Source organism: Megalopta genalis, unplaced genomic scaffold (genome assembly GCF_051020955.1).
Source record: "Megalopta genalis isolate 19385.01 unplaced genomic scaffold, iyMegGena1_principal scaffold0106, whole genome shotgun sequence".
Lineage (NCBI taxonomy): Eukaryota > Metazoa > Arthropoda > Insecta > Hymenoptera > Halictidae > Megalopta > Megalopta genalis.
In genome coordinates this window covers 335,369-357,129 of record NW_027476175.1, presented here as the reverse complement: position 1 = coordinate 357,129, position 21,761 = coordinate 335,369, and positions in this window count along the sequence as shown.

Below are 21,761 nucleotides of genomic sequence, written 5' to 3'. Positions count from 1 at the left end.
GAAAATTCTCTCCAATTATCCCTCAGCTTGTAAACAAAAATGGACAATTTGATAACCCGACGACTCGTCCGTATAGTTGTTGACAGTCGGCGACTACAAAAACGGTGAGCCATAAAGCTCGAATAATCGTGTCTCTTCTCACCAAACTGTCCATTTATGTTTACGTGCCAAGGAACAATTTTAATGAATTTATTGTTCCGGATTTATGACACAACGCTGCTATTGCGGTAGACAGATACGTAAGTTCGACGCCAAATAGTCGCCAAATGTGAAAAAGTGTCATATTCTTCGCGAAAGAACATATGGTTTGTGTGTGCAATCATTACACCTTTCGCAAACCATGATTTCTCATCGATGATCAACATTTAAATTAAATGTACTTTCTATTTCCAAATTATAAGGCTTGTTTTTAGCTTTTCAACATCCATGATAGCCGATAAGACATATATAATATGCTACGTACATATACAGGGTGTTCCACAATTATTTTAACAGCCGAAAGTGAGGGGTAGCTGAGGTCATTTGAGGTAACTTTTTCCTTTGCGAAAATGCAATACACTCGATGATTAAAAAAGAAACTAGATATTGACCTGGCGGGTTTCCAGGTGGCCGGTATCTGAGCGAGTAGTCTGCTGGGCTCTCCGCCATTATTAATGGAAAGGTAGGGGGGTGAAGACCTCCGTTGGCGTTAGACCTGGGTGGTGGAAGACCCTGCAATTCAAAAACATAGAAGGTGAAATTTTGGCGGCCGCCATCCGGGAAGCCATCACCAGAGCGGTCCCTGGTACGGGCGATAGGGAGATTACGGTCAGATCGCTGGGGCTGGCATAAGTGTAGTGGCACACAAGCTACTTGCCTTTAAAGCGACCCGGGTCGGCTGCGGGAGCTGCCCGATCAGGCTCCGAGAAGAGGTCCCCCAGTGCTTCCGGTGTAGGTAGTACGGGCACTTTGCACGAGAGTGTAGAATCTCACGCTGCAACGTACGTTTCGGCTGATGCTGTAGCTAAATCATAAGTTCCTGCCGAGTATGAATCTAAAACTTAAGTTTCGACTGAACCTGTAGCTAAGTTATAAGTTCCGTCTGAATCTGAAGTTAAATCAATAGATGCGGCTGAATCTGAAAGTAAGTCACAAGTTTCGGCTGATTCTGAAGCTAAACCATAAGTTTCGGATGAGCCTGCACCTAAATCACTAGTTTCTGCATATTATCAAGCTGAAACATACGTTTCGACTGAAGCTGTAGCTAAATCATATGTTTCGTCCGAATATGAATCTAAAACTTACGTTTCGACTGAATCTGTAGCAAAACTATAAGCTCCGCCTAAATCTGAAGTTAAATCACTAGTTTCGGCAGAATCTCACGCTGAAACATACGTTTCGGCTGATGCTGTAGCGAAATCATAAAATTTGGCCGAGTCTGATGCTAAAACTTACGTTTCGGCTGAATCAGTATCTAAATTATAAGCCTCGCCTGAATCTGAAGTTACATCAAAAGATTCAGCAGAATCTGAAACTAAATCACAAGTTTCGGCAGAATCTAACGCCAAACCATATGTATCGACATATGTATCTAAATGATTAGTTGAGGAAGAATCTCAAGCTGCAACATACGTTTCAGCTGTAGCAGTAGCTAAATCATAAGTTTTGGCTGAGTATAAAATTAAATAATAAGTTTCGCCAGAATCTGAAGCTAAACCATATTTGTCGGCTGAACTTGTATCTTAATCATTAGTTTCTGCAAAATTTTAAGCTGAAACATACGTTCCGACTGAACCTGTACCTGAATCATTAGTTTCGGCAGAATCTCAAGCTGAAACATACGTTTCGCCTGAATCTGAAGCGGTCTGATAGAAGCATCGTAGATTTATATTTCGAGCAAGCCGAGAAAATATTCATCGCACGATGTTTTGCTGCCATGTGCCCTGCTGCTCGCTTCTCTCAGCTTAAGAGGTAGAAAGTGTATTCGGTCATACAAATTGCAACAAAGAAATACATACTATAAACATATCATAAAATCGTGTAGTATACAGATATAAAATGACATCGATCATAAATAAATAATAATTTTTAAAGTATAACGATAGTGGAGCCCAAGGTTAAGTTCGTTCTTGTATGTACCTGATTTTTAATTGATTGCTGGACTTTCGACACAATCTCAGACGCATTTATATCTGGCTTCTTTTTAATAATCCTAAGAATTTTATTTTTCGACAAATTAAATGGTATTTTTTATCTATATCGCAATTCTTAAAATATTAAAAATGTTGTTGGTTAGAGATGTGCGTGAACCCGGGCATTCCTGAAACCCGATGCTTGGAACGGGACGAGAAGACCTGTATGGAAATACCGTTGCAATCTCGAGAAAACCAAGCCATTACACACTGACATACGTAGATTTTTTAAATCAAACTGTACACATCTTACTTTTCTGGTATAATAAACAACTATACAAACAAGCCGTGAGGGTGAGCCTAGCTTCCGATGTAGCTGAGTAGAATCCATTCTTCTTTTAGTTTAGTAGCGGGATTAGGATCTCGTCATCCGGTCTGGTGACGGTCAGATATAGTTCAAAACTACACTTCTCCGTCAGCCCGGCCAACTTACGGCGAGGCCATCCGTGGACCATGCTGATCTGTTGGTGTGAGTTTTACGTGAGTTTTACGATGTCCACACTGTGACATTTGTATAAATGAACCTTAAAGGTCGTTACGTTAACTTTCATTTGGCATCCTTTTCGGCATTCTTACACTATTGTTTCAGATGCATTGTAATCGAGTTGAGTGTAATATCGATACCGACGCTGCGACGATGCATCCCGGAGGATCGAGAACTTCCGAGATATTGAACCGAAAGGGACAGAACGTCGCGATCATTCTCCAGCATTCCAGAAATGTGTCCAGGAAGAAATAAAAGAAGATCGCGGAGATACCGCAGTTATGTATCAGTTTCAATCGTGAATGTCCTGTTACGAGCCGAGGGCCAGGCAGCTTTGCGTGGCCGGATGTTGGATGCGATTGGGAATTTTGATAAGGGAAAATTGCGCGAACCTGCCGATGCTTTTTTCATCATGAGTGGCCAATTTGTAATCAGGACAGGGTTTGTGGAAATTGGAGTTTGGGTGCCTCGTAACTTTTACAAGAAAGAATGATGATATGCCTTGAGCAGTAAAGGTATATCTTCGAGGGTTTGTACCAACTACTGCTTCGAATCAGGAAATGGAATAAGTGAATTTTGCAATCAAAGAAAACTGGTAAAAGATAGTATATTAAAAGTTTTGGTTAAATACAATTGTATGTGTGTGAGTGTGTCGCGGATTCTAGATCGCACTCTCAGTTTGTTGCACTGAATCGGCGGGGACTTGTAACCTTGTAACGACTACCTACTGGGTTGATGTGCTCGAAAGATAATTAAACTCGATCTTGCTAACTTGCTTTTCTTCGTCGGTAGTTGACTTGAAACTAGCCCGCTTTTTGATCGCGTTTGGGCCCTTCATATACCCAAATTTTCCTTGAAAAATGGTAGCCGGGGTGTTCATATGTGCTCAGAACGTTCGTCGTTGTACCCCTTTGAAGATACTTACCTCGCAATATACAAAACGAACCACCGGTTGGCCTGCGCCATCCTGGCGTATGCCTTCAGGGAGGAGTATGAAAAAACACGTCGGAATTTATCGTACGTTACAGTTCATATGACCATTGTACTATTTTTATATCTTTATATGCACAGACCTTTCCTTTCTTCCCCTTCCAAGAAAATTTCATCTTTTCCCTTCTTATGACTGTCCTCGCAATCACTGTAAAAAGGCAGAAAAGCAACTCCGCACCAGTCAATTAGTTCAGTTCCTCAAGTCGAGTCAGACACCCCAGTCGGTCCGGTCAGTCCCAAAAAATTCTACACATCTCCACACTACGCTAGCCGCGCCCGCACACGTTCATTGACAAGAATAAATACTATCAGTAAAGACAAAATATCCTGATTCACTTCCATTCCCCGTTAAAATTGGTGACCCCGACGTGATTTTGAAAAGGAGTGAATCGGACAATTTTTTGTAACACACCAGCGCGACCAAAAGTGTCGTTTCCAGCAAAGTGCGCGAATTGCCATCAAGCAAAAGAAAAATGAACAGAAACCAATTTCTCAGCAACATCGGCACAGCCAACGAAACCCCACCAACGGCAGGCAACTCTGGTGCCGCGTACGTCGCACACATCGACCGCGTCGCCGTACGGATTCCTCCGTTTTGACACAATGACCCGGAGATGTGGTTTTACCAGGTGGAAGAGCAGTTCGCGTCTCTGCACATCTGGTTTATTTCATATGGCGGTACTCTGCGCTTTTGGCCGTTCAAAGAAAATGGTATTGGGTGTCATTTTCTCGGACGGCGAATAAACGAACGCGTCGAATAAACGATTATCCGCGAACGAGTCTCAGTGATCTTTCATAATATCCACAAGTGATTTGGATTATCAGTAATTAATTAAGTGATCAGTGTTTGGTGACAGTGCAGTGTTAGTGAACTTGATAAATAACCATATCAGAGGTTCCTTCGACAGTATCCCTCGAATGTTGCGGTCATCGACATGGGATTAGCTGACTCAACTAAATGGGTGAGTTTCTTATTGATAATATTTTTCATATTTCTCTAATAAACAAATCCTTTACGTCCCTTAACGCGATTATTTATTATTAAATCAGCTTTGCGAATCATTCGTTGAATTCTATTCGGACACGAAATTACTTAAATTAAAATATCATTTACGAACTTTGTTAATCCTCACTGTACACCTTGCATAAAAATTTCATATGGTACACATGAGATGTCATGCGCACCAAAAAATTAAAACGGCTGTCACGGTTAAACTACATATTATTTCGGGTCCAAAAAATTAGTAAATATTCTTCAGACGTTCTAAAGTAGAGGCGAACAGCGTTTTTCTTAAAAATATCACTTTTACGTAGTAAAAGAAAATCCGCAAAGTGCACGCTTCGTGACTTGTTCAATACTTCGAACGCGGCTCGAGTCCGTCCCGACCTCCTGTCAAAGCCTCGTGCTGCGGGCTCTCGAACTTCGCGCCGTCACCTCTCATTGGTCTGTGTTTTTCGTTAGTAACTCGTAAAGAATGACCTCAGCTACCCCATTTCCGTATTGCGAGACATTTTTAGGACACCCTGTATATTCCTTTATTCGTTTAAAGAATATATTTTAAGTAGTATAATAAAATATAAATTTTAATGTAAAGTTCACTTACACAAAGTCTAAAGTGGAAAAATAATAGCGGTCGTCGACACGTACAATAATCCCTTTGGCGTGCAGGTAATTAGGCCACCATATTATGCGCATTGCAACAGCTGCACCGAGAATCGAGCATGCAGTATCGTATAAAATTGAGTGGACGCTCTTTAAAACACAGTATCTTTTTTAAAACTTGAAAATGACTATAATACTTTCTTTTAAATTTTGATATTATTTGAAATGATAAAAAAAATAAAAGCTCATGTGATTTTTGTAATAATCACATTTGTGTATACAATTTCGTGTTACTTTCAATGATTTTATTAGAGAACGAATTTACGTAATAAATTTATTGCTCTGCAAACACACAATTTTATTGCTAAAATGCAAAGTATAGTTTTTCATTCTGCTAAATAATTTGTGTTCGGGACAAGTCGATCGGTATCACCTGGGTCGGTGTACAAAAACTAACGCCGCGCCAGAATCCCTATATGCAAAGTCGAATACAGCGGTTCGACTCGGCACCGACCTAGGTGAATGACCTGTATTGTACACAATCCACAGGCATCTATTTGTATCATCGCGACTGTATCAATAGCCTGGGCCATCCATCCAATACTAATTCCGTTACCTAGTTCCGTTTTTCCCCATGTCGCGCTGTTCGTTGAGGCATTGCCCTCGTGCACTGTAACGAACGTTCAGCGCTGCTTAGTCCTTCCAAATATCGAATTCCCCACTTTATCTTTCCTAACCAATGGTCCACGACGGTATAAATAGGCCAAATAATGCACCAACTGCACAGTTGTGATCCTTGAATACTTGCGCCAAGCTATACTAGCTAATTGACTGCGCTGGTACCGAGTTTTCCACGGTTCATCATGCGAATTAGTGTACTTCGCTGTTCACATTAGAACTATTGTACTTCAATCATTTTTACAACGCGATACTTGTGTCGTAAAAGACGGAGTGTAAATATTACATATAATTATCAAACGTATTTGCCCGTTGCACGTTACAAAATTACAATTGCCATTCCGAAGCTTACTCATATTCTACCGCAATTCGAAGTACTCTTCGGGTTGTGTACTAAAGGATCCGAATACTTGGATCCGGATCCGAAAAGTTTGAGTTCGTAGTGTTAGCAGATTTTTCAAAAAATATAACTGTATTGTTCAAGACGACGAATATAGATATTATTGGATCGCTGATAAGAATGCTGTCAAGAATGCGTTTATTCGAGGTGACAAAAGTTATTCGAAGATTCATTCGAAGCTTACAAATAAACATACAAATAAAAGACGATCATTTTATTCGACGAGCTTCGAATAAAACAAGTATCTTGATTCGCTGGATAAATTCTCAACGAATAAAAATACATTTTTCATTCGAACGTTCAAATAAACGAATAAAATTTGTTTCTCTTGTATTTGATTCACGAAGTTTTTATTTAGATATAGATTTTGACCATAGAGAGAGAGAGAGAGAGGAGAGGTGAAAATGCGAGGGATAGAGGGGGCAGGGAGAGAGTAAGGAAGAGAGAGAGAGAGAGAGAGAGAGAGAGAATGAAACTCGGATCGAGCGAAACTACCTGGAAGGGTAGGGATCAGCACTGGCGGCAGCCGGTATACATTACTATGAATTCATTGTAATGCTTGAATAAAAACGATGACTTAACTTTTTTTATTTCTAATTTTTTTATACATGCAAATTTTTTTAATATATTAGTCACATTTTTCCAATGAAAATGATATCAATCATGCCATGCTTTAGACCATACTTATTCATTATACGTAGTAAGTATCTTACTTTATTTGCGAAAAAAAAACTTTTTTTAGAGAAAAACCGATTCTTAACATATGAAGTAAGTAGCAATGTCAAAAAAGGTACGTAAATATGTCTTTCGAAAGAAAATATCAGTGAAATTATGCTATTCGAGCCTACGATCGATGACGGAAAGAGAAGGCCATGGTTAAGAGATGACGGCAAGGGAGATTCCATGGGGCTGAGATGTCGGGAAGAGAGTGTTCGTGGGTAAGACATGACAACAAGGGAAAGGTAATGGCACGATTCGACTACAGTTTGTGGATGAGCCTACACGTGGAGGGTGTGAAGGAACAGTTCTATTTATATTTTCCATCAACACCGGAATTTTAAGAGGTCGAACGTCGAGAAAGAACGACATTGTTTAGAAACGAGGTCTTCGAAACTCAGCACCGATAGCGCAACGGGTGGGTTGCAAATGTGGCGACGAAAGACAAGGACTGGAACTGAAGTCACATTTTTCTGTGAGGACAAGAGTCAACTCGTCACCCTTGTTCGAATCGTCTTTACGGCACAACAACGACAATATTCATAAAGCAGTGAAATAATTACCAACGTAAAAATCAATTTGCCTCGATGGTCTTATTCAACAAAAATCAGATAAAGAATCGCACGTGGCCATCCGTGGTCCGTCGACGCGATGTTCGCTCGTAGACAATTCCAAGGATGATATACAACAAAACAATTTAATGTAGATTACAATTTTCCACTTATGTAATTACGCACAATGTCAACACAGATCTTTATTGTACAGTTATTATTAATAAGTATAACAATGTATTTTACTTATATAATCACAACGATAATAGAATCAAATGAATTATACATTTAAGTATTTAGTAAATAAATGTAATCAAAATTATATCGTGCTGGATTTTATTGTAATCAGAAATATCTGTCCAAACTGTAACGTGACTGCTCTTATTTTAATTAGAAAACTATCAGCAATATATTTAAAAGAATCAATATTAAAATGTTAAAATTAAGAAAGTTATGTCAATATTATGAGTTGTCTTCAAGGAATTCTAGTCAAAGGAGCCGCGGCGCGTGTCGCAGCACACATCATCACCGACTCCGTTGAACTTAGCATCGATGTAGCGAGAAAATCGATAAATTACGGGGCTGTAGCAATATCACGGCGTCAGTGATGATATACTGAAATTACGCCGGGACGAGAGACATTATTTTACTACTTAATGTGTAAGACTGCTTTTTCACATAAAGAGCAATCTTGTGTGATCTTCCTTCTTTGTCCGTAAATATTGTTGATAAATGAGCAGTGTTTAGTGATAATGCAGTGAAAGTGTACGTTGGAACCGTTGGAACAGCCTGCCCGGAGACATGTCGGACATTCGTCATTGCTAGACACATGTCAGCTGTGTAGTTCATTGAACGTTGTACGAGGTCAATGCATATATTTTCGAATATGAAGTGGATTTTCAACTAAATGGTTGAGTTTATTATTCATAATATTTTTCATATTTCTCTAACAAGCAAATTCTTTACGTCCTTTAACAAGATCATTTATTACTAAATTAGCTTTGCGAATCGTTCGTTGAATTCTGTTCGGACACGGAATTATTTAAATTAAGATATCATTTACGGATTTTATTAATCTTCGCTGTATTCCTTGCATAAAATATAGATATCATGCACACTAGAAAATCAAAACGGCTGTCGCGGTTAAATTACTTCTTATTTCGGGCTCGTAAAATTAGTAAATATTCATTAGAAGTTCTGAAATAAGGATAAACAGCGTATTACTTAAATCTATCTATCACATAGTAAAAAATATTCGGAAGTTCATGCTTTCTAACTTGTTTATTGATTCGAATGCAGCACGGTGATCCCCTTCTCCTGCCACACTCCGCGGTCGAAGCACGATGCACTCGATCGATGGACCACATTCTCATTCGCGAGCTCGACTCGCACATTTGTCACTGTTGTTCGTTAATAACTCGTAAACAAACCCGCGGATTGCATTTTCGCTAAGGAAAAGGTTATTTCAAATAACCTCAGGTACTCCCTATTTTCGGCTGATAAAGTAATTATGGTAGAATAAATATGTAGAAAGTAAAAAAATAGTTTGTAAAATTGTATTGAATGATTTTTATTTTCCATAGAAAGTATCAACGAAAATTAATTAAAAATTATTGTTTATCAAATGCAAAAAAATTTAATTATTGCAATATCTCTAATGGTTCTAAAGTTATAACAGAAGGTGATTGAATTATCTCAACAAGCGACCTGAGATACCCGTTGAGCCGGAAAACAAAACGTGGTCTCCAATCGTTGTCCGTTGTCATGTTTGCTTAGATTTACTAACCTTTGAGGCGAGGTTTTTTTTTTAATTTAACGTGGAGGAAATCTGCTTGCCAGACAACCCCGCCCCGCCCGGGGGAGCGAGACGAGGGTAGTGTGGGGTTTGACCCACTAAAACCTCCACGGCGACCTAAGGACGCTGATTCAAACGCTGGCGATTCAACGGGGGAGCCACGGGAACTCTTGCAGAACACAACCGCGGCTCCCCCTAGCCTGGCCGGCCATCGAGATGGTAACAATGGCCGACCGCGTCCCGGGTGAAGTTAAATCCTCCCCACTTCAATCCTTATTATTCGGCCGCGCGACGGGTCGCACCCCGCACCGCCCCGACCCGGCGACCGCGCGAGAGGTGAACAGGGTCCCCGCCCTCATCACAGCGACCGCTGGGGGGGGGGGGTGATGAGTATATTGGAGGGTTATACTTAACAGTCAACCCCCACTCCCAACAGGGGAGGACCTCCACTGTTGGCGGGCGGCGGGCAATGAAACCAGCAAGGTCTGATACACCCGCCGCCCGCCTACTCTCAGCTGCCCGGGGGTTCTCGGCGTGGACGCACACGCCGGCCCCGGGCCCGTCGGGCGGGATTGGTTCGCTCCCGATCCCGCTCGGTAGCCCCCTTCCACGACATTACCTGTTCGCAGAAAGAAATTGCTGCCGCCAACTTCCTTGAGCTCTCCAGCATGGCACCAAATAGGCTGGAGAGTGCGAGGTCGTGGCCGACTTCCCGTTTTAGGACTCGGCGCAGCTCTGAAAAGGCGGGACATTCCTCCAGCGTGTGCTGCACCGAGTCTTCCTCTGCGCCAGAATGGTGGCAGACCGTCGTCGCTTTCCGCCCGATGCGACACAGGTAGACACCGAAGCAGCCATGCCCGGTGAACACCTGCGTCGCTCGGTAGGAGAGCCTGCCAAACCGTCTCTCCCGCCACGAGGTGAACTGCGACAGGAGAGCCCCGGGACGCGCTCGCCGGCGTGGGAGCAAAGCTCGGCACGCCAACTGGCGAGCGCTAGTCGCCGGGCCCGGAGCTCGAAGCCCTCGACCGTCTCTCGCTCCGGAGAGGCCCCCGAGCACGGCTGGCGATGCTTGTGCGCCTATAAACATATGCGCGCACCGCCGACTGAAGATCGAAGGGAAGTTCTCCCGCCAGAGCAAGCGCCGCTACGGTAGACGCGGTGCGGTATCCCCGTATGAGGTGGATGGCCATCAGCCTCTGCAGCCGGCGCAACAACCGCGTGCTGCGCCGGCTGACCATCACGTACGGCGCCCATATCGGGGCGCCGTGTAAGGCCATAGACCACACCACACGTAGGTATTGGCGGCGCACCAGATCTCCCGGTCCCCCGAGGTTGGGCAGCAAACGGCCCAAAGAGGCCGCCGCCTTTTCAACTCGGGGGACGAGACGGTCGAGATGCGCATCGAAGCTCCAGCGGCTGTCGAGGATCAGACCAAGATACTTCATCTCAGACTTCACCGCGACGCAGGTTTCCCCACCGCGGATCCACGATCCGGCTAATGGCCGAGAATGAGGCTGTCTGTGAAACCAAGCAGCTCCGGCCTTCTCCGTGGCTATTTTCAGCCCCAGATCATGGATCCTCGTTTCCCAACCTCAGGAGCTCCGAATAAAGGCTCCTCAGCCTCTCCCCGAGGACGTTCATGACGAGCGACCAGAACCGGCCGGGGATACCGTCTGGCCCAGGGGCAGTATTCTTGCCCCGGAGCTATTTGACGACCCCGGCCATTTCCTCCGGCGCGACTTCAAGATCCGGGGACCACTCATCGTCGTCGTGCTCAGGGACGGGCCGGGACGCCTGCCCGCTAACGGGGAATATCGCATCCACGACCCGCCCGAGTAGCCCCGGATCTAGGCTCTCCGCCCTCGGGGCGCCCAGGGACGTAATCGTCCCATTGCCATCTTGTATGGGCGCCCCTATGGATCTCTGTTCAGAGAACCGAGGATATCGCGCCAGGCCTGGTCCTTTGCCCGCCTGATGGCCAGCTGCAGGGCGACCACCTTCTCCCTGTATCGCCCGTACAATTGGGCAGCTAGCACGTCGTCTGCTCGTCGTCGTCGACGGGCGCGAGCGTACTGGCGTCGCGCGCGGACGCACTCGGTGCGTAACTACGCTATCGCGCGCGACCACAAGTACACCGCCTTCCTTAGAAAGACCCTGGTGCGGGCATGGCGACGTCGCAAATCGACGTCATTGGGCCTCCCCTGTCCCGTCGACTTGCCCGGCCGGTGTTGGTGGCCAGGCCACGACGTGGGCTGCCGCCATTAGAGCGTCCTGGCCGAGGCGTTTCAGCGCCCACCGCGGCTGAAGCAAACCCTCATCGGCGGGGCGATGTCGGAGTGTCGATGGTGGAGAAGCGGAGAGGCCGAGAATAATGTATCTGTGGTCAGATATTGTCCCGACCTTTTCCGCCACCCTCCACACCGTCATACGGCGCGCGGCCGGTGGCATTGCCCACGAAAGGTCAACGAAGATCCCCCGTTATGCCGCACACATGTTTGGACCGAGCCCGTGTTTAGGAGACGGAGCTCGAGTCCCGTCGTCCAATCCAGTACCTCCCAGTCCCTCGAGTCAGTCTCGGGGGAACCCCAAGCCATGGCCTTGGCATTGTAGTCCCTCAGGACTAGCACCGGACGGGGATGGCAGCGGGAGACGCATCTCCCTAACTCGTCGAGAGACCACCTTGGAGGTGCGTATATCGCCACAATCGCGGTGCCTCCCCAATCGACGGCCAGGTATCCGTCACCGTGCCCGATGAGAGAGCACGGCGGGGACCCCGGCCTCCCTGCCCATATTATCGCGGCGGAGCCGATCGAGTCCCCCATCCAGTGTGGATGTTTGGGGACGGCTCCGCCACGACGGCCAACCCGGTACGCTGCTCGGCCAGGCATTGAAGCAGACGATCCTGCGCCCTGGCCGAGTAGTTTAGGTTGACTTGAATTATCGGGCCCGTGGGCCCCATTATTCGGCCGTGTCCATCGCCGTGGCAGCCGCGAGAGCGGTGACGTCTGGGGCTTTAGTGGCCCCAACCGTCCCCGCGGGCGCGACGGCGGCGTCAGTAGACGCCGACTGCTGTCTAGTCGCCGCGGCTTTCCTCTTTCACTTCTGCTTCTCCTGATATGTGCCGCTTCCCCTCGATCGCCCCGCACTGGCGGGGCACGACCGGCTGCCGCGGCGGTGGCCAGACGGCTTTCCCGGCCCGCACAAAGCGGGCAATTGGGCGTGGCCGTACAGCCTGCCACCTTATGGTGGCGGTGGCGGTCTGTGGCCACCCAGGGTGAGAGATAACCCCCGAACTAGTCCTCGCGTAGGAGGGTTGATCGGCCGAGTCGATGGGTGTATCGGCGATGAAAGCATTAGAGACCGTCAGTGCGTCGTACATGTAGTACTTCGCATAATGGCGAGGCCCTGATTTAGCATACGGGCTGTGGCGTGTTCTTTGTACAGCACAGTATGTGCTGTATGACTTCCGACTGGGGAGCTGTTGTCACTTGTGGCTTCAGCTCCCCAGTTCACGTTAAGCGGTTTTTCAGACCGTTTTTCGTGGGCGGAACACACCACTAGACAACACTCCGCTGGGCTCAGGAATACATGGGATGCAATCAATCCCCTGGGCAACCCAGGCCGCAAGGGGCAAACGTGCCCTAGCCACACTTGAGCCTCCACGAAAAAGGTACCGCTGGATAGCTCGTGTTCTTAAATACGCAGCGAACTGAACGAAGTGTGGTGGAGAGGAAGAGGCAGCCTCTCCGACTGCTGTCTCCCACGTGTTTGCCGTGCGTGGCGACCCTTGTCGTCGGAAAAGAGGATCCTGGGATCTGAGGGGGCCTCTCCTGCGGGTGAGACGTCCCCAACACGTACCTTTGGCCTCTGCTTCGGCTAGGTGGGCGGCTGGACGAGAAAAGTAGCCCTGGTCCAGTCAATCGGCTTGGAACGACCACACGCTTCGGCAAGTGGGTTCTGCTGGGCGAGGACGCGGGCTGGGTTAGGAACAGACCCAGCCAGCTGACTATATCCGGTGCGTAGCCCTAACTCAGCCTTTGGCGGGTTCCAAATTGTGCGGGTCGGTGGTGGCCGGGGAGCGCACTGGATGAAAGACCAAGACATATTATGGGTCTTAATAAAAATGAAAAACAAACAAAAACTAAGCGTTCAAAGACGACGGGTCCAGCTCCTACTCGGAGTGCAGCCGTCGCCGCAGACGCGGGAACTGCAAATGCAGCTGTCAGTCCCCCCGCGTCTGTGAGAAAGACAAGATCCGGGAAGGTGATTAATATCGCCAGTCCTCGTGTGATCTTGCAAAGATGTGTGACTCCCAAGCGAGCGGTCTCGGTGAAAACCGAGCCCACGGTAGAAGGTGCGCCGGACACCGGTAACGTGGTAGTAATCGAACGAGTCGGAGACACGTCACTCGTGAAGGTGCAGTCGGCACCCGAGCGTGTCGAGGACCCTACAGGTGACGGTTGACAAACCGTCACCAAAAAGTCGAAGCGAGCCAAGCCGGGCGCACCCACCGGCAAGGCCGCAGTAAACCGGGCCAGGAGACCGAAGGGGACGTTCTCCGGGCAAAAGGTACGGCCTCTCGATCTCGTAAGAGACGAAGCCTTTAGGCGAGTGTCCGAAATACGGACCTTTTGCTTTCGACCCGAGTCGAAAGTCAACAAGGAGTCCGGGTCAAAGATACTCGCCGAGGTTGAGGCACTCAACGAGTTGGTTCAGGAGATTATTCAACGGAATAGCTTCGTCGAAGGGCAACTCGCCGCGGTCAGGGCGGACCAAAAAGCGCGTCCTGCCGTAATGAGTGCGATGCGACCTGGGCCGTCCAAGGGAACTCTCCCGAAGACGGCCTGCAATGCCGCGCAGCCGACTTACGCCCAAGTGGCCAAAGTCGACTGCAAAAGAGCTTCTCCGGAAGCGGGAAGACAGCCGCAATCGCAGCATGTGGTCAGAATCTTCCCGCCGAAGGAAAAGGGACAGAGCAGCGAGGTTACGAAAGTTACTGTTCTGTCCCTCGTTAAACCAGCGAAGGAGGCGATCCGAATAAAGTCGGTCCGACGCATCCACTCCGGTGGCATCGTCGTCGAGACCGACCGAAAGGAGGACCTGCAAGCCTTCGTTGGCAATAAGAAGCTCCGGAGCGCGGGACTGTCCGTCTCCTTACCTACCAAGCGGGACCCTGAGGTTTTAGTTTACGACGTCCCGCGTCGGATGGGTAAGGAAGAAATTGCCTCCAGTATTTGGAGGCAAAACCTCTGCGATGCGAACCAGAAGGATGTGCCTTCGGGAATTCGGGTCAGCCGCATGGCTGGCAAGACCCCGGAGACAGCCAACTGGGTCGTTGCCGTCAGTCCGCAGAATCTTCAGCGGCTGAAGCAGAGGGGTAGCCGAGTTTACCTTGGATGGAACTCCTGTCGTGTGCGGGATTTCGTCCAGGTGCTTCGGTGCTACCGTTGTCAACGCTTCGGGCATACCTCGAAGCGTTGTAAATTCAAGGAGGATGTGTGCGGTCACTGCTCCCAAAAGGGGCATACCTTCACGCTCTGTAGCAAGAAGAGTGAACCTCCGGTCTGCTCTAATTGCAAGGACAGAGGGTGGGCTAGTGCACACAAGTCGCGGGACCCTGCTTGCGCTTCCTATCAGGCGGCGCTAGCTTTGGAGTCATCCCGTATCCGACTTGAGTGACGGGCAGATGTGGACTTGTCAACTCCGCCATTCGAACGGCATGCTGGGCGGACCCCTCGGGGTTCGTCCCCTCGGGCCAGGCTGAAGCCCCTCTTGCGGAGATAAATTGACTTTAACACTACTTCGTCAAGAGTGCCTGGATTGGGTTGGACTCGAGGTGGCAGTGGGAGTAGCACGTTGTCTTCCCCTGTCACGATAACGAACGAGGGTAGAGCCAGACCATCGGCACCCCGTCGAGAGAGCGGCTAGTATAGTCCACATAGGACCCAGGCATAGCCCATCTTAAGACTCATAACGACGACACTAACTGCCACCTTATGGTCCCGACGGTGATCGGGGACCTCCAAAATGAGGGCCCCGGTCACCGCCCGTTTCGGCCGCAACGATGCGATGCCAAGTTCTGCCAGGTCCACTTTGGACCTGGCAGTGGCCATCGCCTCTGCGTACGTCACCGTCCCGCCGGCAGGCGCCGTTATTGTAACGGCTGCCGCGCGCGGTGGCCGTGGAGGCAGAGGTGCCTTCTTGGGGAGCGTCATGGCCGCCCGTCTCGTCGCCCTCCCGGCTGGTGTGGCTTTGGCAGCTGCCGCAGGTTTGACGACGGCAGCCGCCGTTTTGGCCTTCCGGCCAACCACCCCAGACCACACCTCCTGGGTTGGAGGTGTGGCGGAGGGTGGCGCCAAGTCAGCTCGCGGGCGAGCGGGCTGCGGCTGGACCGCTTTAGGGGTCGCAGCTTACCCCCTTTTCTTACCCATTCTCTTTGTGCGTTCCTCCCTGTCCGAAGACTGAGGAGGGACAGACGGCCCAGGTGCCACCGATAGCGGGGCCGAATGTACCTGCGGTGCAAGCTCCCTCCTAAATGATGCCAATTTGGCATCAATGAGGGAGTCTATTTGCGCCAGAAAATCTGCCGGCGCAACCGCAGGTGGGAGCGGGGATCTTCTTCCTCCGGGGTGTTGGCGCTCTGGGGCATCGACGATTGGCCACGGCACTGAGCCCCCCTCCGAGCCTGGCGGTAGAAGCATTGCGGCAGCAGCCGGTCTAGCCTCCCGCAGCTCCGTTATTTGCCCCCTGTGGAGGGCATTTTCGGCCTCTAAAACCTGGGTGGCGTCGGTAGCTGACCTGACTGCTAGCTCCGACATCCCCACCCTGCCATTCAAGGCGGTCACCTTCAGGGCGCGGGCCAAGTTGCCCTTTAGCCCCTTGGAGACGCCGGAGATCCTGGCCACCTCGGCCAGGCTCTCCAATATCGCGGCCGCGACATCCCGCGTCGGACGGTTGCGGAAACGTTTGTCGATTTCCGCCTCGTCTGGGAGCGGGATGCCCGACCGTGATGGTCTCGGCAGGGGGGCATCCAGGTCAAAAATGGCTGCCGCCTCTCTTGTCTCAGCCTCCAGCTGGCTAGCTTATGTTTGGCCTCGGCGAGGTCAGCAGCGAGCCTCGGCGCTCGAGAGGTTTGAGGAGACCGAGGAATCGGACTCCTGCCCATCGCCGCAGTCGCCCGGGCCAGCCGCGGGCCTTTTAATGCCGTGTGTTGCGGAAAGCGTCCGCAACATCGGCCCGGCGATCCGTTTGAGGCGAACGCATAGCTCGCGTATGCTTCATTGTCAAAGTCAACACGTCTCCCTATAACAGTATCCTTCGGGGGGGGGGGCTAGGGAGTCTACCCCACCCGAAGGGCAGTCGTCGGATAACCGTCGCCCGGGGCCTGCTCGCCCACACCCGGACACGACGGGCTCTGGGGGTTCCGAAGCCCCCTGAGCAGTATACTCCATACATAGTTCCATAAAGTTCTTCCTTGGTCGCTCTTAGTTTTCACCGCTCAGACTGGACCTTACCGGCATGGGAGGTCATGCCCGGAACCGAAGTTTCCGCCGGCATCGCTCCAGTTTTCATCGCGGGTACTTAACACTATTCCTACCAGGACCGGTCAAATAACCGTTTTTAAATTTCCAATTGGAATTTCCTACATTCAACGTAATTGAATCGCCTTTATACTTTACGACTTTTCCTCATATATATGTATGATACATTTTTCAATATTCACTTTTTTTTATTGTTTATTTTCTTAGAAATATTTGTAGTCTGTCTTATCTACCACGACCGGTCATTTGCCCGGTAGTACGATTTATACATTTTTGTAATAGTTATAAGAAAGTGCACAGAGGCAGAGGCATTTAGAGTGTTGGGATATAAATGAGAACTGTCTACTGCAAAGTTATGTGCATTTTTGCAATTATGTATGCACGCGGCGCATATGAGGCTAAGAATATGGATATAGCACTTCTATGGAATAAAAAGTGGGGCCCGCCTTTTTTCTCAAATACTATGAGTAGACATGACTTTACGGAGATTATGGGATTTATTCGATTTGACGACAGAAATCAACGAAGCCAACGGTTACAAACCGATAAATTCGCTATGATTTCCGAAGTTTGGTACAAGTTTATTGACAACAGTCAAAATTGTTATAAACCAGGACCATATATTACTATTGACGAACAATTGTTTCCAACGAAAGCAAGGTGTAGATTCACTCAATACATGCCCAATAAACCGGACAAATTTGGTATAAAATTTTGGTTAGCATCCGATGTACATAAACGGCTTTCCATATTTGGGAAAAGATGAAAGTAGAGAACCCTCAGTTCCTCTTGGAGAGTCTGTCACTATGAAATTAGCAGAACCGTATGTAGGATGTGGAAGAAATATAACCACAGACAACTTTTTTACAAGCCTACCTTTAGCAACAAAACTTTTAGTAAAAAAAACTACGATTATTGGGACAATCAGAGCAAATAGCAAAGAGCTACCAAGACTGGCAAAACTGAAAAACGACGACATGGCACTTTTCTCAACCAAACTCTATCGCTCAAATAATTGTATGTTGACAATTTACAAAGCCAAACCAAGAAAGAAAGTTCTAATTCTCAGTTCAATGCACAACTCCGTACAAGTTGAAGTAAATGATACCCGAACACCGGAGACAATTCAATTGTATAATAGCACCAAATTTGGCGTAGATGTGACCGATCAAATGGCCAGAAATTATTCGGTAAAATCTAAATTTCGGAGATGGCCTTTGCAAGTATTTTTTAATATCTTGGATTTAGCCGGGATAAATGCATGGGTGTTATATAAAGAAACTACGGAAGGAGAAATTACAAGACAGGAATTTCTATTCCAATTGGCAGAAGAACTTGCCATCGAATACCAACAAGAGCTCGGCAAAGAAAATCAACCAATGCCCATCGCAAGTACAAATACAGGTTCCCGTGAACGGAAAACATGTCAGATAAGGTATTGTAAAGATAATGAGACGAACAAAATCTGTCTAAAATGTAAAATGTACATATGCGGAAAATGTACATTTGAGAAGCCTATTTGTAAAAAATGCGACGAAAAAGAATAAAATGTAGATTATGTACTCTTGAATAAAAGAAAATATATTTTTATACTGGTAAACTGGCTTTTGGTGTCCATTCAATATTGAAAAATATAAGTTGTGAAAGACCGGTCATTTGACCGGCCGCGGTAGGAATAGGTATACGTGAAGTGTCGGTAGGAATAGTGTAAACATCGGCAATAAAAAGCTAATCCTACTCCCAATAAAACTGACGCAACACCACACGGCATCGCACAACGATATAATAGACTCTCTCAGATCTATCTTAGACGTGACTACGGAACTCCAATTAGACTCTTTCAGTATATCGAAAACGACAGTCGACGACACAATCTGGACGACAAATCAAAGATCCCTAATCGAACTTTTCTCCAACACCAATGTCCAAATTTTCGCCTGCGAACACAAAGTTACCATCCCTCCTTCGAACGAACGCCCGGACATCATATATGAAAACCATTGCTCCGCTTACGCCGGTCATAAAGGCATTACAAAAACCTACAGACGAATCCGGGAGAAACATTACTGGTCAACCTTAAAGAAGGAAGTACAGGACTTCGTTAACTCATGTACCACGTGCCAACGAAAGAAATTAGTTAGAATAAAAACTCGGCAGCCGATGATTATTACCGATACGCCGGGTGCCGCGTTCGAAAAGATTTCTATGGACATCGTCAGTCCACTACCTGTGTCCCCAAAAGGGTTCTCTTACATCCATACAATACAAGACCTTTTGGCTAAATATCCCCTGGCCATCCCACTACGTAATGCAAACGCGATTGAGATTGCGGTCGCTTTCATAAAAGAGTTTATATGTAGATTCGGCGCACCCAAAGGCATTCTGACCGATCAAGGTACAAATTTCTTAAGTTCATTAATACGTTGGCGCCGGTGCGGATTTTCGCTGTCCGTTCCATGGGGCGGCGCGGCACCAAATTGTACGGTTCAATGCTTGCGCGCTAATACCCACTAGCTGATTCGAATAGACCGAATTTCCAATATTTTCACGTGGCCCTCGGGTAGTCTGGCCTGCCGATAGGACCCACGGTGAACCCTAATTCGTTTTTTATGGCCATAAGCCCGGTCGACTGGCAAAGGATGCATATGGTCAACGTCATACTAAGAAAAAGAAATAGTCGTGCGTTTGTCGTAAATTATGTTGAGTGCGAGCTGCGATTTTGACGCACCTTCGACTGACGATTTCCAGGCGACCAGGCACTTGAGGCCCCAATGGTATTTGGTTTCCTGGGTCGCAGGCGAAAGATATATATTGCCGGGTAAGTGGCCGAGGACTTTCGCGTGGTTTTCCAGAGATCAGTTTGTTTTTTCTTTGGAAAATCGCGGGCCTCGGGGTGGGCTTTAGTTGGGGGAATATTGACCCACCTCTGCATCTTTGGCAGCCCAATTAGAAGTATAGGGCCGCCCACGCATAGTGGATAAAATGAGTGACTTTTTGGGGAATAAATGCGCCCTGTTGGCACTTTTTGAATATATAGTGCGTGACCTAGTAAGAAGGGTCCATTATCGAGCATTTAGACGACGACGTAAGTTTTACTGAGTTTAGAGTTGACGGCATAACAGAAAAAGTTCTGTTGGTGTGCAAGTATTTTGTGTGAATTTCCTGTGAGGTGCGAGGTCAGTTGAGTTCTGATATAACGATTTATCTGAGCACACATTTCTTCCGGTAAGTGTAACGGTAGTAAAAAGTTTTTTCCTTCTAAAAAGGCGGTTAGCATTTTTCATTTTTCATTTTTTCCCATCTAAATATTAGATACAATGGATATGGAATTCAGTGATTCGTCTGATGAATCCGTATCTGGAATCATGCGAAAGAGACGAAGACGTACAATACTTTCATCATCATCATCATCATCATCATCATCATCATCATTATCATCGGACTCGGCAACCGATAGAAATACTGCGGAGGAAGAAGTTTTGGAGTCTGATGTAGAGGATCAAGATGATGATGCGGAGTGGCAGAAAATAGCAGAAAGACCTGCATCAGAGGAAGAGAATTCGGAAGAAGAAGAAGAGCTATTGATGAAAGAGACCGACTGCAACAATCCTGTTGCATTATATAAATTATTCTTCACGGACGAGATCTTGGAGATCATCGTTGAAGAAACTTATAGATACGCCGTACAGTGCATGATGAATGCGGCATATAGCAGGAGGCAACACCAACAAGCATGGAATCCCCGGTGACAAAAAGTGAATTTAATATCTTTATTGGTATCTTGCTTATCATGGGTGTAGTACAGCTACCCGAAATTCGGCTATATTGGTCCACAAATACGATGTATGCGAATGCGCGTATAAAGAATGCAATGAAACGCGATCGATTCTTAGCAATATTGAAATACTTGCACTTTTCTGATAATTCAGAAAAATTGAAATACTTGCACTTTTCTGACAAAATTCTTCGTACGTTCAAAGATACAATAAAACCCGGTAAAAATATAGTAGTTGATGAAACCATGGTTCCGTGGAAGGGACGGCTTAGTTTTCGTCAATACATACCGGGTAAGCGGCACAAGTACGGTATAAAACTGTACAAACTCTGCCTTCCGGACGGATATACTTATAATATGCATATTTATTCCGGAAAAAACGAAACAAGAATTGTAAAAACACATTCGCATGATGTAGTCATGAAATTGATTGGAGATCTATTATTCAAGGGCCGGATTTTATTTACCGATAGTTTTTATACAAGCGTTCCTTTAGCAGAAGATCTTCTCACCAAAAGAACCTATATTTACGGTACAGTAAAAATGAATAGAAAATTTCTACCGCCGCAGGCAAAGCAAAAACAGAAACGGGGCGAAATTATCTCTCTTCAAAATCGGAGCGGCGTGAAATTTTTAAAATGGACAGACAAAAGACCCCTGTGCATGCTAACCACTTCCAAATTACACAATTGCGCCATTATTCGTGGCAAAGACGATAAATTAAAACCCAATACAGTTTTTTGTTACAACAGTGCGAAAAAGGGAGTTGATATATCCGACCAAATGTGTTTCTATTATAACAGTTTACGGAAAACAATAAAATGGTTCCGAAAAGTTGTCGTGGAACTAATATGCGGGACCAGTTTAGTAAATGCGTGGTACATACATAGAAAGTGGGGAACCAAGCATTATAAAATTTTAAAATTTAGAGAAAAAATTATTGATTATTTATTGAAGAATGAGAATACCCCTAGTGATGAACTAATAGTAAGGCGAAGTAAACATTTTTTAAGTTCACACCAAGGACCCGCGAGGAAGATGAGGAAACGATGCAAA